Raw genomic sequence first — 26,941 nt, 5'->3', positions numbered from 1 at the left:
ACCCCACTCCCCTCCTATCCCCTTTTCCCTTCCTTTCTTGTAGGGCAAGATAAATTTTTACCCCCCATTGCCTGTGTATCTTATTTCCTTGCTGCATGCAAAAACTTTTTTTTTGTTTGTTTTTGAACATCTATTTTTAAAACTTTGAGTTCCAAATTCTCTCCCCTCTTCCCTTCCCACCCACACCCCTAAGAAGGCAAGCAATTCAATATAGGCCACATGCGTATCATTATGTAAAACCCTTCCACAATATTCATGTTGTGAAAGACTAAGTATATTTTCCTCCTTCCTAAGCTATCCCCCTTTATTGAATTTTCCCCCTTGACTCTGTCCCTTTTCAAAAGTGTTTGTTTTTGATTACCTCCTCCTCCTGTCTGCCCTCCCTTCTATCATCACCCCTTTTTTATCTTCTTCTTCCTTCTTTCCTGTGGGGTAGATAACCAATTGAGTATGTATGGTATTCCCTCCTCAGGTCAATTCCGATGAGAGCAAGATTCACTCATTCCCTTTTACCTGCCCCCTCTTCCCTTCCTACAGAACTGCTTTTTCTTGCTACTTTTATGCAAGATAATTTACCCCATTCTATCTCTCCCTTTCTCCCTCTCTCAATATATTCCTCTCTTATCACTTAATTTGATTTTTTTTAGATATCATCCCTTCATATTCAACTCACCCTGTGCCCTCTGTCTACACACACACACTCACACACACACACACACACACACACACACATATATATACATACACACATATATACATATGCATATTCCCTTCAGCTACCCTAATACTGAGGTCTCAGGAATCATACACATCATCTTTCCATGTAGGAATGTAAACAAAACAGTTCAACTTTAGTAAGTACCTTGTCATTTCTTTTTCTTGTTTAACTTTTCATACTTCTCTTGATTCTTGTGTTTGAAAGTCAAATTTTCTGTTCATCTCTGGTCTTTTCACTGAGAAAGCTTGAAAGTCCTCTATTTTATTGAAAATCCATATTTTGCCTTGGAGCATGATACTCAGTTTTGCTGGGTAGGTGATTCTTGGTTTTAATCCTAGCTCCATTGACCTCCAGAATATCGTGTTCCAAGCCCTTTGATCCCTTAATGTAGAAGCTGCTAGATTTTGTGTTATTCTGAATGTGTTTCCACAATACTCAAATAGTTTTTTTCTGGCTGCTTGCAGTATTTTCTCCTTGATCTGGGAGCTCTGGAATTTGGCAACAATATTCCTAGGAGTTTTCTTTTTGGGATCTATTTGAGGAGGTGATCTGTGGTTTCTTTCAATTTCTATTTTACCCTCTGGCTCCAGAATATCAGGGCAGTTCTCCTTGATAATATCTTGAAAGATGATATCTAGGCTCTTTTTTTGATCATGGCTTTCAGGTAGTCCAATAATTTTTAAATTTTCTCTCCTGGATCTATTTTCTAGGTCAGTGGTTTTTCCAATGAGATATTTCACATTGTCTTCCACTTTGTCATTCCTTTGGTTCTGTTTTATAATCTCTTGATTTCTCATAAAGTCACTAGCTTCCACTTGCTCCAATCTCATTTTTAACATAGTATTTTCTTCAGTGGTCTTTTGGACCTCCTTTTCCATTTGGCTAATTGTGCCTTTCAAGGCATTCTTCTCCTCCTTGACTTTTTGGAGCTCTTTTGCCATTTGACTTAGTCTATTTTTTAAGGTGTTGTTTTCTTCAGTATGTTTTTCAATATTTTTTTGGGTCTCCTTTAGCAATTCATTGACTTGTTTTTCATGGTTTTTTTGCATCATTCTCATTTCTCTTTCCAATTTTTCCTCTACTTCTCTAACTTGCTTTTCCAAATCCTTTTTGAGCTCTTCCATGGCCTGAGATCAGTTCATGTTTTTCTTGGAAGCTTTTGATTTGTGCTCTTTGACTTTGTAACTTCTTCTGGCTGTATGTTTTGATCTTCTTTGTCACCAAAGAAAGATTTCAAAGGCGGAGATTGAATCTGAGTCCATTTTCGCTGCCTGGCCATATTCCCAGCCAACTTACTTGACCCTTGAGTTTCTTATCAGGGTATGACTGCTTGTAGAGTAGATCATACTTTTTTCCAAGCTTGAGGGGATGCGCCATTGTTTTCAGAGCTATTTCTATACAGCCAGCTCTGCCACACCAGCACTCTTCCTTCCCCAAGAACTGCCAACCAGGACCTGACTCAGATCTTAAGAAGGCTCTGCACTCCTGCTCTGATCCACCACTTAATTCCTCCCACCAGGTGGGCCTGGGGCTGGAAGCAACTGCAGCTGTAGTTCTGTGCTCACCTCTGCTGCCCCCGGGGTGGTGGCCCAACCGCAAACTCCTTTCACTCTGTCCCCCGCAGCTTTTCCCACTAACCTTCTCTGTTGTCTTTGGTGTTTGTGGGTTGAGAAGTCTGGTAACTGCCACAGCTCACTGATTCAGGGCGCTAGGGCCTGTTCAGCCCAGCTCCCAGTCTGGTTGGTCCTCCCACTGCCCATGCTGGGCTCAGCTCCCCTCCGCTCTCAGCTCCATGTGTGATAGACCTCACCCAGGGACCATCCAGGCTGTCCTGGGCTGGAGCACTGCTTCCCTCTGCTACTTCGTGGGTTCTGCAGTTCTTCTCTGTTGTCTTTGGTGTTCGGGGGTTGAAAAGTCTGGTAACTGCCACAGCTCACTGATTGAGGGAGCTAGGGCCTGTTGTGCCTGGCTCCTCATCTGGTTGGTCCGCGCAGCCTATGCTGGGCTCCGCTCCCCTCCGTTCCCAGCTCCACACGCAACAGACCTCACCCAGTGACCCTCCAGGCTGTCCTGGCCTGGAGCTATGCTTCCCTCTGCTATTTTGTGGGTTCTGCAGTTCTAGAATTTATTTAGAGCCATATTTTATAGGTTTTTGGAGGGACTAGGCAACATCCCATACATCTTGATATGTTGTCTCATTATTGTCATTCTCTTGAATGAAGTTATTGATAGTTTCTATGGTTTGTTCTTTGACCCACTTATTGTTTAGGATTAGATTATTTAGTTTCCAATTAATTCTTAGTCTATCTTTCCATGGTCCTTTATTACAAATAATTTTTATTGCATCATGATCTAAAAAAAGGCTGCATTGACTATTTCTGTCTTTCTTCACTGGATTGTGAGGTTTTATGCCCTAGTACACAGTCAATTTTTGTGTATGTGCCATGTACTGCTGAGAAAAAAAGTATATTCCTTTCTATCCCCATTCAGTTTTCTTAAGAGGTCTATCATATCTACCGTTTCCAACATTCTATTTCCCTCTTTAACTTCTTTCTTATTTTGAGGTTAGATTTATGAAGTTCAGAGAGGGAAAGTTTTAGGTCCCCCACTAGTATGAGTTTTGCTGTGTATTTCTTCCTGTAACTCCTTTAACTTCTCCTCTAAGAATCTGTATGCTGTACCACTTGGTGATTATATGTTAAGTAATGATATTACTTCATTGTCTATGGGGCCTTTTAGCAGGATATAGTTTCCTTCCTTATTCATTTTATTTAGATCTATCTTTGCTTTTGCTTTGTCTGACATTAGGATTGCTATCCCTGCCTTTTTTTACTTCAGCTGAAGCACAATATATTCTACTCTAGCCCTCTGTTTCTAATGTGTTTCTTGTAAACAACATATTGTGCAATTTTGGTTTTTAATCCATTCTGCTATCTGCCTCCATTTTATGGGAGAGCTCATCCCATTCACTTTCACAGTTATGATTACCATCTGTGTTTTTTTTTCCATCCCATTTCTTACCAAATTTATGTTTTTATTTCTCCCTTCTGCCTTCCCCTACTCAAAAGAGTTTTGCTTTTGATCACTATCTCCCTACATATTCCCTCCCATTCACCTTCCCCCATTGTACCCACCCTTACTAGTTCTTCTCTCCCTTATAACCACCTCCCCTTTCCTTTCCCCTTTCAGGTCCTACTGCCTGTAGGGAAAGCTTGATTTCTATACATAACAGAGTATGTTATTCCCTCCTTGAACGAAATCTGATGAGAATAAAGCTCAAACACTGCTCTTCTCCCTTCTTTCTTTCCCTCTACTATATTTTTGTGCCTCTTCATGTGATATAATGTACCATTTCCTACCTACTCCTTACCTCTTCTCCCATTACAATCCCTTTTCAACCCTTAATTAAGTTTTCTATCATCATTTCAGTTAATTTATACCCACAACCTCTATGTATATCCCTTTTAGATGCCATACGAACTATAACATTCTCAAAATTAGCAAATATTTTACATCCCATATATGGATGTAAACAGTTTTCCCTTGTTGAATAACAAGGTTTTTCTTCTTTTTTTCTCCATTTACCTTTTTATGCCTCTCTTGAATCTTGTATTTGAAGATATAATTTTCCATTGAGCTCTGGTCTTTTCATCAGGAAGCTCTGGAATTCCCTTATTTCATTGAATGTCTGTCTCCTTGCCTGAAAGATTATGCTCAGCTTTGCTGGGTAGTTGATCCTTGGTTGTAATCCGGGTTCCTTTGCCTTACAGAATATCACATTCCAGTCCCTCTGATCTTTTAATGTAGAAGCTGCAAAGTCCTGAACAATCCTGACTGTAGTTCCTCAATATTTGAATTGTTTCTTTCTGGCTACTTGCAGTATTTTCTCCTTGACCTGATAATTCTAGAATTTGGCTACAATATTCCTTGGAGTTTTTAATTTGGGATCTTTTTCAAGGGATGATCAAGGATTCTTTTGATGACTATTTTACATTCTGGTTCTAGGACCTCAGGGCAGTTTTCCTTGATAATTTCTTGGAAGATACTGTCCAGGCTCTTTTTTTCTTCGTGGCTTTCTGGTAGACCAATAATTCTTAGATTATCTCTCCTGGACCTATTTTGCAGGTCAGGTGTTTTTCTAATGGGATATTTTATATTTTCTTTTATTTTTCATTCTTTAGATTTTGTTTGACTGATTCTTGTTGCCTCATAGAGTCATTAGCTTCTACTTGCCTAATTCTATTTTTTAACAAATTATTTTCTTCAGATAGCTTCTGCATCTTTCTTTCCATTTGGCCAATTTTACTTTTCAATGATTCATTTTCTCCTGTTAGATTCTGTAATTTTTCTTTTACCTCTTTAATTTGGCTTTTAAAATCCTCTTTGAGCTCTTACCAGAATCCTTTTTGGGCTTGAGACCAGTTCATATTCCCTTTTGAGGTTTGAGATGTGGTTATAGTGTCAATGCTGTCCTCTTCTGAATTCGTATTTTGATCTTCTCTGTCCCCATAATACAATTCAATGGTCTTTTTTACATTTCTAGCTTGCTTCTTCATGATGGTTGCCTTTTTCCTGGCTTTTTAAGTGGATCTCTGCTTCTGGGGCCAGGAGGCTCTGTCCCAAGCTTCTTGTGTTGGCAGCTACAGGCCTGGTTACTGGTTTTGTGTGCTGTGGCCTTTGGTTTTGTCAGCTAGAAGCTATATATTTAGATAGCTCACCTGGTGTTGAGCTGGAGCTGGCTGGTGTGTGCCAAGGATCAAGGCCCAATTAAATCTTTCTGAGTTTCCCCAGGGGTTACTGGGAGCCTGAAGCTCATAGCAGGAGGTGTGGGTGAGGGGTGGTCTTGGTGCTAGGAGTCTCCTCTTCCCCTAGGGCCATGCTATGTAGCATGGGTGGTCTCAGCTATAGGTCTGTGCTAGTGTCTGCTAATTCCCCTGCCTGTGGAAAGGCATGCTTGGGGTCCTGGTGTTGGCATTTGCTGGCTCTGGAACTCCTGCTGGTGTGCTAAGGTAAGGCTTGCTGGGATGACTCCCTTCTTGCACTGGTCTCCTTCTGTCATCACAAGATGGAGTCTCCCTAGCTTCCTGAGCTAAAAGATTACTGAACCCACACTTCTGGCTCCTCTTTTCCAGGGTTTCTTCTTGAGCAGTATTCTCTGGGTTATTCAAGGGAGGGATGAGAGCTCTCAGAGTTTATTCAGTCATCATGGCTCCCAGAAGTTGAAGAAGGTGAGTTTCAAACCTTCAGGCTTGGGCTGATAGCTCCAGGAGGAGCTGCTGCTGCTGCCACAGGCTCTGCATTTCTGTCTCACCTAGCTCTGACAGACTCCCACCCTGTGCCTAGATGCCTGGGGATTGACACTGCAGTCGGTGGGCTGGACCCACTCCTGTTCTGTTATGGTGCTCCGGTATGGTTGGGAGTGGTTCCGGGCACCCAGTGCTCTCCCAGCCAGGTGCAACAGATGTCTCTCTTTCTGAACTCTCCTGGCTTGGAAATCTGTCACACTCTGCCTCCTAGTGGATTCTACCTCTCTCAAATCTTTTCAGATTCACTTCTCAAGAGGTATCTGAAAGAATTTGTGAGAGAGCTAGGGCATATCCCTGCCTTCACTCTGCCATCTTGGCTCTGACCCCCGGAGCCTTTCTTTAAATGATAATAGCATCTATTTAGAACCAAAAACATTAAGTATTTATAACGAGGATAAATTGGAAGCTTCCCTAATAAGATTAAGTATGAAGCAAGGATGTCTATTAGCATCACTATTATTCAATATTATATTAAAATGCTAGCTATAGTAATAGACAAGAAAAAAGAAACTGAAGAAATAAAAATAAGTAACAAGGAAACAAAGTTATCACCTTTTGCAGATGATATGGTTTCTCTGGAGCACAGTAGAAAATCCACTAAAATAAGTTGAAATAATTAATTTTAGAAAAGTTGCAGGATATAAAATAAATCCGCAGAAACCATCAACATTTCCATATATTAGCAACAAACACACCAGGAAGGAATACAAAGAGAAATTTCATTTAAAATAACTGCAGACAATATAAAATACTTGGTAGTCTACCTGCCAAGACAAACTCAGGGACTATGTGAACATAAGTGCAAAACACTTTCACAGAAATAAAGATGGATCTGAACAAGTGGACAAATATTAACTGCTCATGGGTAGGAGGAAGCCAATACTATAAAAGTGACAATTTTATCAAAGTTAATTTTCTTATCCAGTGTCATAGCACTCAAAGAATCACTTTAAAGAGCCAGAAAAAATAATGGCAAAATTTACCTCGAAGAACAAAAGGTCAAGATGTCAAAGGAACCAATGAAAAAAATTGTGAAGGAGGGGTGTCCTAGTAGCATCAGATTTCAAACTATATTACAAAGTGGTAATCATCAAAACAATCTCGTACTGGCTAAGAAACAGAAAAGCGGATCAGTGGAATGGATTAATATGCAATATTCAGTAGTAAATAACATTTGGCAATCTAGCATTTGGTAAACTCCCAAAAATTGGTCAAAAATGCCCACTCTCCTTTGTCCTATCACCAACTAGCAAAATCGTATGCATTTTTAAAGATCCAACTCAAATATCACCTCCTTTATGCATTTTCCCCCAGTAATATAAGTTCCTTGAGGGGAGACTGTTTTGCCTTTATTTTTATCTCCAACACTTAGAACAATGCCTGGAAATATTGTAAGTGCTTAATAAATGTTGACTGACTGGGTCCAGATGAAGGAACAACATGAAAAAAGCATGGAAGCAAGAAAACACATTCAGTAGGCAACAGGGGGTCATGAAAAAGCTCTTGAACAGAAAGCTGAGCTTTCAGAAGCTCAATTTAGGAGTTTTTTTATAGCATAAACCAATTAAATGGTCATGAAGAAATTTTTATAATAGTCTAAGTCTGCAAAAGTGAAGGCCTAGACCAGAGTGGCAGCAGCTGGAAATAGAAAGAAAGGGACAAGTACAAAGAAAAAACTGGTAAAATTTGGTGACTAATTGAATATGGGATATAAATGGGGGAGAAGAATCAAAGAAACTCTAAGGATGAGTTTGACTTAGAAAAGTCAAGATAGGTAGGTAGCTGGTTTTGCCAATGAGATGGTGCATTTAGATGGCATCATTTTCTAACTGCCTCAGTTCTCTTTCCTTCCAATCCATCCTGCACACAAGTACCCAAGTGATTTCCACAGGTCACATTCCAAGTGTTCTCTATTGTCTCTAGGATCAAATACAAACTCCTTTGTTTGGCATTTAAAGACCTTCAGAACTAGGCTCCAAAATGCCTTTCCAAACTTATTGTTCATTATTCCCCTTTATTCTTTCTGTGACCCAGACAAACTTACCTTCTTACTGTTTCTCACATAGGGTGACCTATCTCTCATTTTACATATGTGTATATACACATACATATGTATGCATGTATAGACATATGCACATAAACATATTTATATTAAATTTGTATACATGTATTTTTATGCATACACTAAAACATATATTGGTTATAAAAATATAATAATGTGTTATATATGTGTGTATGTGTACAGATATATATATATACATATATATATATATATATATTTGAGTATGTATATATTTTGTAGTTTCCCCTGAGAGCAGGACTTATTTGTATTTGTATCTCCATTGCTTAGTATAGTGCCAGGTACACTGTGGGCACTTATTAATATTGATTACTGAATGACTCAATAATGATATAATTTCATATTACAGTATTTCATGTCACCCTCTCATTCTAAAAATGAGGAAACCAAGACCCAGATAGAATGATTTGTGCAAAATCATACAGCCAGTTAATGGCTAGAACTAGATTAGGTTAGATATATCATTTAGTGAGTGCTTACTATATGTCAGGCATTGTGCTAAAACTAACACCAGGTATGCTGATTCCCAGTCTAGTGCTTGTTCCACTATACCATGTTGTCTCCTTACACTCATCACATTAAGTTTGAATCAAAAAGGAGATATACAATTGGATATGTCCAACAGGCAGCTAGAGACATGAGTATCAGATATCAGGTGAGATATCAGGATGAAGTTGCCATTTGGGAGAGTCATCAGCATAGAGATGACAGTTGTATAAATGTCACTTGAATCAATCATTTACCATACTTAAAGTAACTATCAAAATACTCTAACTCTAATACTTGTGTCATTGAGTAAAATCTCCATTGAATCAATTAATTAAGGACACTGAATTAAGCTTTAAAACCTTGGTTAATCAAGTTGGGAAAAAGTCAATGGGTAAAACGAGATGACTCTACACAGGAAGTAAACTTAGTATTAGCTGAAGAGAGTCAGTCATACCCTGTAATTTTAGTAAAAAAAAAACAAAAACAAAAACAAACAAACAATAACAACAACAAAACAAACAAACCAACCCCCCCCCCCCAAAAAAACCCCTGTAGGTCAGTTAAGAATCCAGGATTCAAGTGCCAGGCCAGCTCAACGGCAGAAGTCATTGTAGCTCAGTGCCTGTGAGGAAATTCCTTGGGAGTGGGGAAACTGGTGGGGTTGGAGGGTAAGAAAAAGACATTCTATCTCTTTTCCCCTTCCCTGATGAAAGGAAGACCTTAAGAAACTTTGATGTGTCAGATGTCATCAGCATCCTAGAAATAGCTGATAACTGCATCTGTTTTGTGAATCTTTCACAAATTAGATTCACAGAAGAAAGGCAGCTTAAAATCTCTTCAAGGAGTCTAGAAGAAAGCTACACGATACTTAAAGGAAACATTGTGAGGATTCCACAGAATGAGAAAAGGATTTCCAGCAAACACAAGCTGTGAGTTTACCCTATTTGTTAGAAAGATTCCCTAAGTTTGAGTCCACTCTCCCCTAAATACTGTATATATTTGTAGGAGATTGTGTAACAACTGTTTTTACTATATTGCCTTAGTTAATACTTACTTCTAAAGGCTAAGTCTGACTGATTAATTTTATATCAATTAATAATCATTGGGGGAATCACATGAATGGAGACTTGTGAGTTGTAGTTGCAAACCACCCCCCCCATCCTCTCAGAGTCCTGAATTACTGAACCCTGAAGGAAAAAATATTAACTATCCTCTGGGGACCCAAGCTGCACTGGCAAATGGAATTTGGGGATAGTAACTCCAGAGCATATGCCATAGCTGAGGGAGTAAAACAAAGAAATAGTGATATTAAAGGAAATAGAAAAGAAAGCAAAGAACAGGGCTTAAGGTTTTGGGTAATGTCTGTAGCTAAGTGGTAAAAGAGGAAGGTAATGGAATTAGTCAAAGAGCCAGAGAAAGAGCCAGAGAGTTGGGACAATAAAGATTATTAGTTTAGGAAGGCTTATTGTGGGCATGCTCCAGTCACCTAGCATGGAGGTGCTCTGCATCCTCTGCCATGTGGGTAGGAGCAGCCATCCTAGACTGGCTGCATAGCCAAAAAATTTGAAAGCCAGAAAGGCTTTAAAACTGGCCATACTGGGGCAATCTCTCTCTTTCCTCTTGCATCCAGAGAGTGAATATCACAGTTCACCCACAGCAAGGTCTTTACGAATTGAACTGGTGAGGGGAAGGAATTCTTTTCCTACTTTCCCTCTTGTTTATGAAGTTTATCTTAGCCTGTGGGCATTTGCTTCAGTTCACTGTCATTTGTTTTTTCTGATATCCTTTTCTGAAATTAAAGCTGGTACCTGCCATGATCCCCACTGCACCTGGGAGTTCAATCCTTAGAGTTAGGATTGTATGTGGCCTCACAGGGATACTGGGGAATTCAGAATGCCTGGGATTCAAGCCCAAAGCAATATACAAAGGGCTGGAAGAATGCCAAATCAGAAAGTATTAGCTCTGCTGGAGCTATTCCAAGAAACCATCCTATCAGAAGGTAAGTCTTGAATCAGACCTTGAAGAGAATGACAAATGCCAATTGAGAGATAGGAAATGGGGATTAATAAGCTCATATGGTATAAGGTTGATGTGGGCAAAAGCATGGAGGCAGGAATTTGCAAATTATGTGTGGGGTATGATTAGGGTCTCATACTGTACTCTTTCCAGATATCAACCTAGAAACACTTCACAGACCTAATTCTCACTAGAAGCTGATCTTTTATTTCTTTCTACATTTTAGCCTTGTATATAAAGTGTCCTCTGTGCCTTGTTGGGGAGACAGACTGTTTAGGCATTCAATTGCATAAAAGAAATGAGTCAGGAGAGGCTGGCAGTTCAAACAGATTGCCTTTCAGGAGCTCATAATGCTAATAGTGTCTGTTCTCTACAGCTTCCATGGCTAGACTCACAATAGAAATCTATAGCTTGAGTTATTTTCCTCCCACAGGCCTTGCATGGCCTTTAATTGTTGGCTTTATGGCAGTACATTTTTGTGTTCCTCAGTGGGCAGAAAGTTCTCTATTACAGAGCAATATTTGCATCTGCTCTCAGCTGCAAAATGAGGCCATAGTAGCAAATGAGAAGAGGAGAAATTCTTTATCTCTTTAGACTCTAAAATACCCTGTATTTTCAGGGGTATCCCCACACCCTATTGATGCAATCATAATTTGGCAGTAGGGGAGACAATTTCATTTGAAACTTGGAGGGCCATCTAGGCTAGTAAAACAATAAAGGAAGAAATCAAACTACCAAGAAAGAGCCCACCTACAGACCCTGCCAAGTTGAATTCAATTTCTCAAAGTATTTGGGATACTTAAGAACCTAGCATTGCTAGATCTAAAAATATACTAGAAAACATAATTATTAAAAACGATTGAGTACTGGGTAAATCAATTGAATTGCTTAGGCATAAAACATATAGAAATGAACAAACCTAATATCCAAGTGTTCCATAAATACCAGAACTCCAGTTACTGAAGTATGGACTCACTATTTCATCAAAACTACTGGGAAAACTGAAGGTCAATCCGGTAGAAATTATATTTAGTTCAGCACCAAAATAATCTCCAAATGGATACATGACTTAGTTATAGTAGGTTACATTGCAAATAAATTAAGGTGTAAGGAAACGATTTTTGTATCTACGGATAAAGGAAGAGTGCAAGACTAAAACAAGGGACAGAGAGAATCATAGAAGATGAAATGGATAACTTAGAGTACATACAATTAAAAGCATTTACATAAACAATACCATTGCAACTAAATTTAGAAGGGAAATTGTTTATTGGGAAAAATCTTTGCAACAAGTTTCTCTGATAAAGATCTCCATTCCAAGATAGACAGGGACAGAGATAGAGAGGAATAGATATAGATAGATCTATAACAGATCTCTAGATATAGAGAGATGTACAAAAGCTCTCTCTCTCTCTGTATCTATCATCTATCTCTCTATCTACCTATATATCTACCTGTCTATAAACACTTATTCCTCAAAAAACCCCCACTGCCTGAAGGACATGTATGTTACATTTCACTCCTTCCCCAGGGTTTTCCAATACCCTTAAGGGGGTTTGGAATACCTAGGCTCTCCGTGATTGGATCCAGGACCCACAGACAGTCTTAGTCTTCTCTTGATTATAGGGAGTGGGTCCCCTGCACCCTAGTTCCATTTAACCACTAACAGAGACTAGCTTTTACAAAGGAATATTTACTTCAAAGGTAAACTAACAAATACACAAATATATACATTTGGGAAGCATAATATTACCCCCTTCTACTCCCTCTATATCTCAAACTCTGGGGAGGAAAAAGGGATTAGGTACACAGTTCAATTCAGTTCTTATAGAGTACAATCCCAAGTTTCAAGTCCAAAACCCCCCTGAGCTCAAGTCTCCAGGCACAATGAATTCTCAGGGCTTCCCTGTTGGATTGGCTGTCAGAATCCTAGTTGTCATGGCTCAAGCTCCTGGTCTGGTGGGAATTGCCACCTGCATCTAGAAGCTAAGAAGAACCAATGAAACAGAACAGACAATAGAAAACAAACACCCCATTCCTTAGGGCCATGGGGGTAAAAGGAGAGGAGGAGGGTTGATTCTTCCCTGGTTCAGTGGGTTAACCATGTGTATGAACTTTACCCTCTGGATGCATCAGGAAAGAATAAGCATGAAAAAAGGAACAAGACTGGCTATCAATCTTATCATTTTAAAGATGTAGCATGACAAGAGAAGGAGGCTGCTCCCATCCATGCGTTAAGGGAATGCAGAAAAGCAGAGTGCCTCCAAGTTACATGATGTGGACATGTTCTAAAGCAAGCCCATATTTTGAACACATGCACAAGATTCAAATTTATAAGAATAAGAGCCAATAACAATCATTTATTAAGCACCTACTGTGTTTAGGCACTGTGGTAGGAGCTGAGGATACAAAGAAAAGTGAAAAACAGTCCCTGAATGGATCTCAGAGCTAGATCTCAGGCTAGATATCTGAGAATCATCTTCATAGAGATGATAATTGGATCCATGGGAGATAAACAAAATAGTACAACAGTGAAAACAGAAGAGTTAAAAGATATTAACATGAAGTTAATGAAGGAATAAAAAACAAGTAATTAATAGCTATATAAAAAATAATCAAATCATTAATAATTACAGAAATGCAAATTAAAGCAACTTTGGGGTAGCAACACACACATATATGTCTGTAAACACTTATTCCATCATTCATGAAACAATATTATCCATTCCCAAACAAATTTTTTTGTGTTGTATCAGTCTGGAGAAATTGGGAGCTGTCTGTAATGGCAAGTAAAGTGGGACTTTTTGTTGTCTTATGTTTTGTAGTGCTTTTCAGCACTAAGGCAATCAAGTGCCTTTGAGTCTTGCCTTTGCTTCAATCAAGAGTCTTTGATGACCTGCTTAAGTCACAGGAAAGCTTAGGTCACATGGGTTTGAATTACATGGTTGTGATGCCCTCTGACCCTGAAGAAGCACATATATATACTGTGAGGGCAGCTTTTTATTTTGGGGGCTCACTCACTGGAAGAGTGTTGTGTGATTTGACCAGACGAGACTCTGGGTACCATTAAGGAGCCCCCTGGCTTTGAAAAACCCAGACGCTGACACTTCTCTCTCTGGTAACTATTTATGGAATGTCTTAGTCAGACGGCTAGAAGCCTGTCTGTTGATTTGTGTTATTTTGCTCTGTTTATATAATTTCTGCTTGTAATTTCTGTTTGTGTTTTCTCTGTATTTCAGGGTGTTGACTTTTTCCCCTGAACTAAGTGAATGATATATGTATGTTTAATTAAAGGGAGATTGTTAACGCCTTTTCTTTAGAAAAGCAGATCAAAGAACCTGTGCTAGTAGCCCTCCTGTGTGCTGGTGCTATTGGCCTTACACAGCTACAGTAGCAGCAAGTAGCATTGTTGTTACACTGTTGTTACACTGTTCAAGATAGTAATGGTCACCAGAAAACAACTGCATTCACCAGAAGGGGACTTAGTAATAGTGACATTTAATACTTCATAAACAAACTCTAGTTCTTGGTTTCACCACATTTTTGTTTCTATACCACAAAAAATTAAGAAATTTTGTATGGCCATGCATGATGATTTAGTGACCTTTGGATTCAGAGAGATACCTAGAAATAGTTAAGAATAACATTTTATTGACCCCAGATAGCAACAGATGTTACTGAAAAGTATAAGATTTATGCTTGATATGTTTGAAGAAAAGTGCTTCCAATTAGTGTTCTTATATGAGGAGAATATAATCACCAGGAAACCTTTGGAATTTGTTTTCACTAATTTTCATCCTTAGAAGGAGATAATGAGAATATAAGCTATATTTCTTATTGGTGGTGATTAATGGGTAGCTAAGTGGCACAGTGGAAAGAGTGTGGCTTTAGAATCAGGAAGACACATCTTCCTGAGTTCAAATCTAGCCTCAGACACTTACCAGCTGCATGACCCTTGGCAAGTCACTTAACCCTGTTTGACTCAGTATCGTCATATGTAAAATGAACTGGAGAAGGAAGTGGCAAACTACTCCAGTACCTTTGCCAAGAAAACTCCAAATTGCATCACAAAGAGTTAGACACGATTGAAAAAAAGGCTGAACAACAACAAAGAACTAGAAAGGCTCCATGGTCACTAATGTATTTTGAGAGTAGTTCTCCTTGTATGGACTCCTTGTCAAGATCCATTCTGACCAACACAGAGATTTTAAGATAAGCCACTATAAGAAATACTAATACTGGGGGTTCCTCAAGAAGCCCAGAACTACTGTTTACCACCACCAAGGAGACCTACAACCTGAGCATTTCAATTGCACATCAATAAAAGTGTAAGGAATACTGAGACTTGACCAAAAAAAATCTCAATGGAGTCAAAATGTAGTATTCCTAGTACACATGTGCAACTCCCACTAGGAATGATACCACAGACTTTACACCATATCTGCTAATGCTTGAGCGACAGCTACTCCTGCTTTGTAGTCCCATAAGATTGAATAGGATGCAAAAACTCACACCAGTACATCTCTTTGCTGAGAGAAACTGAAGGAAGCCTTCCAACTAGCCATAACCAGTACAGAAAAGCTGTATCAGAAACAAATTATGGTATGATGATTTTTTTTAACTCTGTTGAATGACCTCCAACAACATGATAGATTTTTCTAGAGAAGGCTTGGTGTTCAGCAGGCACACAAGTTAGAAGGTCAGTTAACAGTTACTCCAGGTCAAGCTGTTAAGAAACTGGACAACTTGCCTAGGTACAGAATAGCCTCAGAGAATATTTAGAGCACTATAAAGACAAATTGTCACAAACATCTCTTGTCTATAGGAGTGTTTGTCAGACTCTAATGAACAAGAGAAAAGAAATGATTGAAAGTTAACTCATTAATGACTTAGCTATTCTTAGCAATACCACTGTACTAATGATGAAATATACTATCTGACTCCAGAGAAAGAACTGATATTGTCTGAATATAGACTGAAACATGTTATTTTTCACTTTCTCTTTCATTCTTTTTCTTTGGTTCAAGTCTTCTTGTACAAAATTACTAATACGGAAATGTTTTACATAATTGCACATGCATAACCTATCTGATTGCTTATCATCTCAGGGAAGCAGGGAGGAGAGGGAGATAGATGGGTATATAATTTGGAACTCAAAACTTTAAATTAAAATGTTAAAAAAATTTTAAAAAGCATGCTGAGTAAAAAAAAAAGTTAATTCATTGGACTCTGAGAAGAGACCACCCAAAGTTATAGAAAAACTGAGCTACAAAGTGCAAAATCCCTGACCACCAAGAGAATGGGAAATGGAAATCTCACAATACCTTAACTGATATAATTTTGTAATATGTGGCTACTAATTCTTTAACATTTCCAGGGCAAAACTGGCAGAATATGAGGTTTAAGATTCAGTAGGATTTCAACTGATCCTTTGTTTGCCATGTACAATTTTATTGGGGGTGGGAGGGGATTTTAAATCATGTAGTTAATGTGGGTTGGAAACATTTCCTCTCAGGAAATGGCTGCTCTTGGAAATTATGTTCCCCCTTTCTGGTATCTAAACATTATTATAAAATGAGGAAATGCATCCTAGCTGCCCCATTAAACACCTTATTTTTGTCTGTGGGGGATGGATACCCTGGTGATAGGTAGAATTTGGCTCTCACAGTTTTTACTGTGTTTATAAAACACAGTTTACTATTTTAAAAACATTTTATATTAAAAACTTGGATTTCATGTATTTTTGGTGTTTAATATAGTAACATTTTGGTTTAGCTTGAGTAATTTAAGTTTAAGTAATTTAAAATGCACCTTCATGAGCTCTCCATCTAGAATGTTGACAAGTGCCTTTTTGTTGGGGAGAAAATGTGCTGCCTTGGTCATCAGTTTTATACTTGGTTATAGGACGATAGAGCTTTCTGTGTTTTGTAACAAAGGCAAAATTGAAATTAAAATGTTTTAACAATGAAAAAAAAAAAAAAGCATGCTGAGTAAAAAAAAAAGTTAATTCATTGGACTCTGAGAAGAGACCACCCAAAGTTATAGAAAAACTGAGCTACAAAGTGCAAAATCCCTGACCACCAAGAGAAATTTAACCCTCTTTTTCGAGTCTGGTGAGAACTGAAGGCTCATTCTGTCACCATCTTTCAGCTCACAGTAGCTGGGGATGGGTCCTCTAATATGTGAATAAGGCACTGCTGAAGAGGCAGGGCAAGAGGTTATAAAGGTTCCATGTGGGGAGAATGGGCAAAGTCCAACTCTCCTCACTTGTGGTAAAAGAACTCAGAAACAGCAACTTTCTTGCCTAGAACTTTAGCTGTAGAGATTCTTAGACTACGGAGACATTTCATAAAACCTGGAAATGTTGATAGCCAGCCTGAACCTTCAATCAGTTCAGGTTGGGGCATGTGGGCTGAAAGGTCTGATGATGACAATCTGCCGTACCATTAACTAGCTTAGGTACAGATCACAAAAGAACTAAAGCCATTAGACTTGTTACCATATTAACCTGATGCTGCAAGAGAAACAAGGGTAATGGTCACATATGTAGCCAGATGACAGTACAAATGCTTAGTTCACTCCCAAATGGAAGTTCTCCATATAGTTACAGATTTTGATATATGTTGTTACATATGTTAATTTGGAAGGCATTATATACATCTACGTTGTTTCTTTCTATTTTATCATCTTTCCACTCGCGTCTAGTTCCTTTACACACTGCTGTCAAATATATACTGTAGCTATATTTGTCTGTTAGCTTTGTGTTGTTTTGATGTTTATTTGCATATATGCTGATTTTATATACATTTATTATTTTATTGATGTTGTGAACATATTTCTTTTTTGCTGTTTATGATAATTTGCTGTGTATTATTGATATGCTTGTACTACTGTGATGTGTATATATATTGCCCTGCTTGTAATTTCAACATTTATTCACTGAAGCAGCCTGACAAGCAATGTTTTACATTGTGCTGTGCTCACTACATTCAATGTTAATATGGATTTTAAGTATAAAGAACTGTGGGGTGATTATCTATAATGTTGAGATAGTCCTTGTTATTTTGTGTCTTATCTTGGTGCTTGGGACACGTTTGTAGATGTCAAGTGTATCTTGTAATTTGTCAATTGACTGAAAAACTTGTGGTGGTCAGGAGGAGTGTAACTTGCCTTTCATTGTACCCCAAGACATAGTCACAAAGATGTGGCAGAACCAGAAAGGCCAGAAGGGTGTAGACAATCCTGGAAGTTTCAGGTGCTTCCAAGTTCTGGCGCTATGAAAAAGAACTCTCTAGAGAAGCCAAGGCTGCCTTGTGGAGAGATAGAGAGCAAAGTGAGGGCATTGCTCCATATTGCATACTGGCCAGCTAAGCAGGGAGCAGAGAAATGCTATTACTTATTAGACAGACATGAATAGGGCCAGTGAAGCTGAGATAATGGAGGATGATTCTAATATATATGTGTTCTCTTTAATACTATTATCAGCTACAATTCATATCTTCCCTACATCCTTGATTGAGCCCATGACTATAAATAGGGGGAGGGGTAAAATTAATGTTCTGAAGTGAGATTAGGCAGACCAGGACTTCTCAGGGTCTTCTACGGGAAGATCAGGCAGCAACATAAGGTGAGTGGTTTGATGAGAGAAACTTCTTTGCACCTCCTTCCTGGGAGTATAGCTCAAAGAAGTGACCATATATTCCCTCTTTTCCTGTCTCATCACTTTCTTCTCATTCTCCTTCTGACCAGAGAAAGAGTGAGAAGTTGGAGAAAAAAGCAAAATACACAATATTTTGCAGTCTGCAACTGGAGGCCTATTCTTTTAAATGCTAATTCCTATATCTATGTTGAATTATGAAGGTGCTATGAAAGTATATGGATATTTTCTGTGATGCTTATCCAAGTCCTTGATGTGGAGTTCAAGCTTGATAGAGAAGTTACCCCAAAAGGGAAAACTATTTTCCTCAGCACAAGCTAGAGTAGGAGGCAAACAAGACAATAAGAGATGTTTCTGCTCTTTTATCAGTATTACCGAATATATATTTATATGAATATATGAATGTCCCTGGTACTTCACACAGTACCTTGCACTTAGTAGATGCTTGATAACTGCTTGCTGACTGACCGAGAATTATGGTTAGGGGAAGAATTCTTAACTAATCAAAAGACAGACATGATCATAACAGATAAACTACTTTATCACATTTATTTGAAAAGGACTTTTTTTTAAAAATACATAAACATAGAATAAAGAAGAGCTGTTAACTGGGGAAGAGTCTTCCTGACAATTATTTCCAATGAAGGTCTGATGTATAAAACTTATGTAGTATTGATACAAATATATAAACACAACATTGCATATTTTTGTGGTACACAAAATGGGATCTTTCTAATTACCAAGTGTATCGTGCAAGTGTTGATATCTCACTTTTACTTGTGAGTAAACTTAGTTGAAGCAACTTGCTTAATCACAGGGACACAATCTCACAACTTTAGAGAGTTCTACCATCCATTTTTGCCAATCCTTTCTTATTGTAGCATATTTGAATAAAAACCACATTTGAGAAGACTGGGATAAGGTTCTATGGGTAGGAAGAACTTATGTAAATGAGGTATAGAGTTAAGTTATACAATGTATGTACTAGGAGAAATTTCACCTGTAGCCAAGCCCCAACCTATAACACAGCTTAAAATAGCAACCCCACTGTCTTAAAACTTCCCTGGCCCTCACTCCGCTTGAGTTCTCTCTTTGTGTCAGTCTAGAGGTATAATTATGGAATGGATTTATAAGTTCTCCTATTTATGGAAATCCAAACAGGCTTCTCCTTGATCTCTCTACTCATATCTATCACCTCATGCTGAAAATCAATGCTGTTTCCTGTCTCTTTAAAGGTCCAAAGACCTCTTCCCAAATTGCTATCCACTTTCAGCATTAATAATACAAACAAGGATGTAGGGAGCAGCTATATTTTCCATTTTTCAATGTAGTGAGAATCTGGGCTTACTCTTCTAAACCAACTAAAAATTTAATATCCGATTGTGGCTGAATCTCAAAGGACAATATTTGGAAGCTGTATGCTGCCCTGTGGATATGTAAAAGTGATATGATTCCTGACTGTGAGTCCTATATCCACAGGGAAGTATACAGCTTTTCCTTTAAGGGAAAGCCAAGCCCATCTGCAAGCTAAACTAGCAAATCTAGTACCCAGGAGGCAGCTAACTACTACATCCTGAGTGTGCCAGAGGCAACTCTGAGGGATTGGGGGCAATTCTAATGCTTTTGACTCATATCTACATCGTGGTGTATTCTCCTTAATATTATTATCAGCTACAATTCATATCTTCCCTATATCACTGATGGATCCTATAATTATCAATTTAACAAGTTAATATCAATTTATTTTTTAAAGAGATATTTACTAAAAATGAGCAAAGATGGTGGTATGGAAGAAAGGAAAGTGCCTATTTTCATTTCCTAATTACTGCAGCAAAGATTTAAGAGTGCCAGACCATGTAATGGTTGGGAAATATAAGGAGAAAGCATAGGTATGTGTGTGTATGTGTGTGTATGTGTGTGTGTGTGTGTGTGTGTGTGTGTGTGTGTGTGTGCATGTGTGTGTGTGTGATTTTTCCCACCCGAAGATCAGAAAACTGTCACACAGAAAAGTAACCAAAGCAGGAAATGTGGAAGAGAAATGGACTGGAAACTCAATTCAGAACAAGAGATTACAGACTTAACCTATAAGCAAAGACAAGGGGTGGGACTGGCACTCTAGACCTAGAGGAACAGACCTGGGATGGGCAGGCAGCCCAGTGACTCTAACTCAGGAACAGGATCAAAAATTGAACCTATAGATACAGAATAGAACTCAGCTGAAAATTCTGTGTTCTCATATGGATCTTTTCTTATTGCTCTTATAATGTGATATGTTTTATACCCTTCTTATAAAATAAAAATTAAGGCAACTAGGTAGCAGAATGGATAGAGTACCAGGATAGAGTACCAGTCAGGAAGACTCCTATTCTGAGTTCGAATCTAGTCTCAGACACTTACTAGCTGTGTGACCCTAGACAAGCCACTTAGCCCTGTTTGCCTCAGTTCCTCATCTATACAATGTACTGGAGAAGGAAATGGCAAACCACTCCAGTATCTTTGCCAAGAAAACTCCAAAATGGGATCACAAGGAGTTAGACATGACTAAATTGACTGAGCTATAACAAAAAAATTAAAATAAGTTTAAAAATAAATCATTTAGGGGCAGAACCAAGATGACAGAAAGAAGGCAGGAACTTGCCTGAGTTTTCCCCCAAGCCCCTTCAAAGATGTTTAAATAACACCCTAAAACAAATTCTAGAGTGGCAGAACCCACAAAAGGACACAGTGAAACAATTTTCCAGCCCAACTTCGAAGTTCGACAGGAAAGGCCTATTGCACCGGGGTTAGAATGGAGTGCAGTTCAATGTAGGCTGTACCAAGGCAGATCAGGCCCCAGCAAACCAGCAGGAATTGGGAGCCTATGAATCAGCAGCAGCTGCTGCTGTTTCCAGAGCTCTCAACTCACAGACAGTAAGGGGGTTGGAAGGCTATTACAAGGGTCTCTTTGACAGAAGTGGGGGCAAGACTCTGTTGCTTTGCCCACACTCACATCTGGGTCACAGTCCTGGGTGACATTCCTAGAGCAAGAAGGAGCACCACATAGCACACCAGCATTTGCAGCAGCAGGGGAGTAGGGACCCTCACCACAGTACCAGGGCAGAAAAGAATGCTTGTGGTTGCTCACAGTCCAGAGCACTTGCCAGGAGAGGAGTAAACACACCTTTCCTTAGATCATACCACCTTGAAAGAACTGAAAACTTACAGGTCCCCAGAAGGATCTTTGAAACAGCTTCACAAAACTCCTGAAGCTTGGGAGAGTGCACCCTCCACCCTGGAAGCAGAGCCCCACTTTAGCAAAGAGCTCAAAGTCAAATAATAGGCTAGGACAAATGAGCAAACAGAAAATTACTATGCCATAGAAAATTACTATGGTGACAAAGAAGGTCAAAACACATACTCAGAAGAAGACAACAAAGTCAAAATTCCTACATCAAAAGCCTCAAAGAAAAATATGAATTGGTCTCAGGCCATGGAAGAACTCAAACAGGATTTTAAAAATCAAATGAGAATGGTAGAGAAAAAATTTGGAAGAGAAATAATACTGATGAAAGAAAATCATGAAAAAAAAAGAGTCAACAGCTTGGTAAAGGAGAAGAAAATAACATCTTAAAAAATAGAATAGACAAAATGGTAAAAGAGATACAAAGATCCCCTGAAGAGATGAACTCCTTAAAAAGTAGAATTGACCAAATGGAAAGGAGGTCCAAATGCTCACTGAAGAAAATAATTCCTTAAAAATAAGAATTGAGCAAATGGAAGCTTAATGAGAAATCAAGAGATAATAAAATAAAAACCAAAGGAATGAAAAAATAGAAGAAAATGTGAAATATCTCATTAGAAAAACAAGTGACCTGGAAAACAGATGCAGGAGAGATAATTTAAGTATTATTGGATGACCTGAAAGCAATGATCAACAAAAGAGCCTAGACATTATCTTTCAAGAAATTATCAAGGAAAACTGCCCTGATAGTCTAGAACTAGAGGGTAAAATAAAAATAGAAAGAATACACTGATCACCTCCTCAAAAAGATCCCAAAAGGAAAATTTCCAGGAATATTATAGGCAAATTCCAGAGCTCCCAGGTCAAGGAGAAAATATTACAAGCAGCCAGAAAGAAACAATTCAAGTATTGTGGAGCCACAATAACACAAGATAACACAAGATCTAACAGCTTCTACATTAAAGGATTGGAGGGCTTGAAATATGGTATTCTGGAGGGCAAAGGAGCTAGGATTACAACCAAGAATCACCTACCCAGCAAAACTGAGTATAATCCTTTAGGGGAAAAATATATATATTCAATGAAATAGAAGACTTTCAAGCATTCCTGATAAAAAGACCAAAGCTGAGCAGAAAATCTGACTTTCAAATACAAGACTTAAGAGAAGCATGAAAAGGTAAACAGAGAAATCATAAGGGACTTAATAGGTTAAACTGTTTACATTCCTACATGGTAAGATGATACTTATAACTCATAAGAACTTTCTCATTATTAGGGCAGTCAGAAGCAGTATGTGTGTGTGTGTGTGTGTGTGTGTGTGTGTAATGTATATATACACATATATGTATATATACATATACATATAGACAGAGGACACAGTCAGCAGTTGAATATGATGGGATCATATCTTAAAAAACAAAATTAAGGGGTGAGAAAAAGAAATGCATGGGGAGAAAAGGAAAGGGATGGGTAGAATGGGGTAAATTATCTGACATTAAAAAAGCATAAAAAAACTTACAATGGAGGAAAAAATGAGGGAAGTGGCGGGAAACGCTTGAACCTTATTCTCATCAGAATTCTTAACAGAGAGGGAATAACATATATACTCAATTGGGTATAGAAATCTATAAGTAGGAAGGGAAGGGGATAAAAGAAGGGGGGTACTCATGGGAGGGAGGCCAGATAGGGGTGGTAGTCAGAAGTGAAACACTTTTGAGAAGGGACAGGGTGAAGAGATAAAGAATAGAATAAAGGAGGGAAAACAGGATGGAAGGAAATAAGCTTAACAATTTAACTGTGGAAAAAAAACTTTGAAGTAAGTTTCCCTGATAAAATCCTCACCTGTCAAATATATAGAGAAATGTGTCAAATTTATAAAATTAAGAGCCATTCCCCAATTGATAATATATGAACAGTCAGTTTTCAGATGAAGTTATCAAAGTTGTCTATAGCCACATGAGAAAATGCTCTAAATCACTGTTGATTGGCTAATAGGACAGAAAAGGAAAATGAAAAATGTTGGAGGGGATGGAGGAAAATTGAGACACTAATACACTGGTGGTGGAGTTGTAAACTGATTCTACCATCTAGTAGAGCAATTGGGAAATATGCCCATATATTTATATGCCTATATAACAATGCATACTCTTTGACTGAGCAATACCATTACTAGGTTTGTATCCCAAAAGAGAGAGAAAAAAAAGGAAAAGGACCTATATGTACAAAAATGCCTACCAATTGGCAAACGGCTGAAAAAGTTGTGGTGTATGATTCTGATGGAATACTGTTGGCTATAACAAATGATGAGTTAGATGCTCTCAGAAAAACCTGGACTTACATTAACTGATGCAGAGTGAAATAAATGAGTAGAACTAGGAGAAAATTGGACACCGTAACAGCAGTACTGTAGGGTAATCAACTATGAATTGACTTAGCTGTTCTCAGCAATACAATGATCCAAGAAAACTCTGAAAGACTTATGATGAAAAATGCTATCCTTCCCCAGAGAAAGAATTGATGGAGGGGGGCGGAGCCAAGATGGCGGTTGGAAAGCAGGGACTTGCGTGAGCTCCCCCCCAAGGTGCTTCCAAAAGCCTATAAAAATGGCTCTGAACAAATTCTAGAACTTCAGAACTCACAAAATAGCAGAGGGAAGCAGGGCTCCAGCCCAAGACAGCTTGGATGGTCGCTGGGTAAAGTCTATTGCGCACGGAGCAGGAGCAGAGATGAGCAGAGCCCAGCACAGACAGTGGGAGGACCAACCAGACCAGAAGCCCAGCAGAACAGTCCCTAGCACCCTGAATCAGTGAACTGTGGCAGTTACCAGACTTCTCAATCCACAAACACCAGAGACAACAGAGAAGGTTAGTGGGAAAAGCTGTGGGGGATAGAGTGAAAGGAGTTCACAGTTCAGCCACCGCCTGGGGGGCAGCGGGGGTGGTGCAGCTACAGAATTACAGCTGCAGTTGCTTCTGGCTCCAGGCCCACCTGGTGGGAGGCATTAAGTGGTGGATCAGAGTGGGAGTGCAGAGCCTGCTTAAGATCTGAGTCCAGTCTGGGTTGGTGGTTCTTGGGGGAGGAGGAGTGCTGGTGTGGCAGAGCTGGCTGTATAGGAATAGCTCTGAAAACAACAGTGCATCCCCTGAAGCTCAGAACAAAGTACCTTTACTCTACAAGCAGTCATACCCCCACAAAAAAACTCAAGGGTCAAGTAAGTTGGCTGGGAACATGGCCAGGCAGCGGAAATGGACTCAGGTTCAGTCCCAGACTTTGGAATCTTTCTTTGGTGACAAAGAAGACCAAAATATACAGCCAGAAGAAGTCAACAAAGTCAAAGAACCTACATCAAAAGCCTCCAAGAAAAACATGAACTGGTCTCAGGCCATGGAAGAGCTCAAAAAGGATTTGGAAAAGCAAGTTAGAGAAGTAGAGGAAAAATTGGGAAGAGAAATGAGAAGGATGCGAGAAAACCATGAAAAACAAGTCAATGACTTGCTAAAGGAAATCCAAAAAAATACTGAAGAAAATAACACCTTAAAATAGACTAAGTCAAATGGCAAAAGAGCTCCAAAAAGCCAATGAGTAGAAGAATGCCTTGAAAGGCACAATTAGCCAAATGGAAAAGGAGGTCCAAAAGACCACTGAAGAAAATACAACCTTAAAAATTACATTGGAGCAAGTGGAAGTTAGTGACTTGATAAGAAATCAAGATATCATAAAACAGAACCAAAGGAATGAAAAAGTGGAAGACAATGTGAAATATCTCATTGGAAAAACCACTGACCTGGAAAATAGGTCCAGGAGAGAGAATTTAAAAATTATTGGACTACCTGAAAGCCATGATCAAAAAAAGAGCTTGGATATCATCTTTGAAGAAATTATCAAGGAGAACTGCCCTGATATTCTAGATCCAGAGGGTAAAATAGAAACTGAAAGAATCCACTGATCGCCTCCTGAAAAAGATCCCCAAAAGAAAACTCCTAGGAATATTGTCACCAAATTCCAGAGCTCCCAGATCAAGGAGAAAATACTGCAAACAGCCAGAAAGAAACAATTTGAGTATTGTGGAAACACAATCAGGATAATACAAAATCCAGCAGCTTCTACATTAAGGGATCATAGGTCAATGGAGCTAGGATTAAAACCAAGAATCACCTACCCAGCAAAACTGAGTATCATGCTCCAAGGCAAAATATGGATTTTCAATAAAACAGAGGAATTTCAAGCTTTCTCAGTGAAAAGACCAGAGCTGAATAGAAAATTTGACTTTCAAACACAAGAATCATGAGAAGCATGAGAAGGTAAACAAGAAAGAGAAATCACAAGAGACTTACTAAATTTGAACAGTTTTGTTTACATTCCTACATGGAAAGATGATGTGTATGATTCCTGAGACCTCAGTATTAGGGTAGCTGAAGGGAATATATGTGTGTGTGTGTGTGTAATATATAATATATACATATATACATATGTAGACAGAGGGCACAGGGTGAGTTGTTGAATATGAAGGGATGATATGTAAAAAAATAAAATCAAATTAAAGGATAAGAGAGGAATATATTAAGAGAGAGAGAAAGGGAGAGATAGAATTGGGTAAATTATCTAGCATAAAAGTGGCAAGAAAAAGCAGTTCATTGGAAGGAAAGAGGGAGCAGGTGAGGGGGAATGAGTGAATTTTGCTCTCATTGGATTTGATCTGAGAAGGGAATAACATACCCACTCAATTGGGTATCTTACTCCACAGGAAAGAAGGAGGAAGGAGATAAAAAGGGTGGGGCATGATAGAAGGGAGGGCAGATAGGGGAGGAGGTAACCAAAAACAAACACTTTCAAAAAGGGACAGCGTCAAGGGAGAAAATTGAATAAAAGGGGATAGGTTAGGAAGGAGCAAAATATACTTAGTCTTTCACAACATGAGTATCGTGGAAGGGTTTTACATAATGATACACATGTGGCCTATGTTGAATTGCTTGCCTTCTTAGGGAGGGTGGGTGGGGAGGGAAGAAGGAAGAGAATTTGGAACTCAAAGTTTTAAAAACAGATGTTCAAAAAAAGTTTTTGCATGCAGCTAGGAAATAAGATACACAGGCAATGGGGCATAGAAATTTATCTTGACCTACAAGAAAGTAAGGGGAAAGGGGATGGGAGGGGAGTGGGGTGACAGAAGGGAGGACTGACTGGGGAAAGGGGCAACCAGAATATATACCATCTTGGAGTGTGTGTGTGTGGGGGGGGTAGAAATGGGGAGAAAATTTGTAATTCAAACTCTTATGAAAATCAATGCTGAAAACTAAATATATTACATAAATTTAAAAAAAAATAAAAAAAAAGAATTGATGGAGTCTGAATACAGATTGAAGCATACTTTTTTTTACACTATATTTCTTGGGTTTTTAAATTTTGGTCTATGTTTTCTTTTACAACATGACCAATATGGTACTATGTTTTGTATGAC

Source organism: Trichosurus vulpecula, chromosome 7 (genome assembly GCF_011100635.1).
Source record: "Trichosurus vulpecula isolate mTriVul1 chromosome 7, mTriVul1.pri, whole genome shotgun sequence".
NCBI lineage: Eukaryota > Metazoa > Chordata > Mammalia > Diprotodontia > Phalangeridae > Trichosurus > Trichosurus vulpecula.
The sequence above is the reverse complement of the archived record's forward strand: the minus strand, read 5'-3'. Positions refer to the sequence as shown.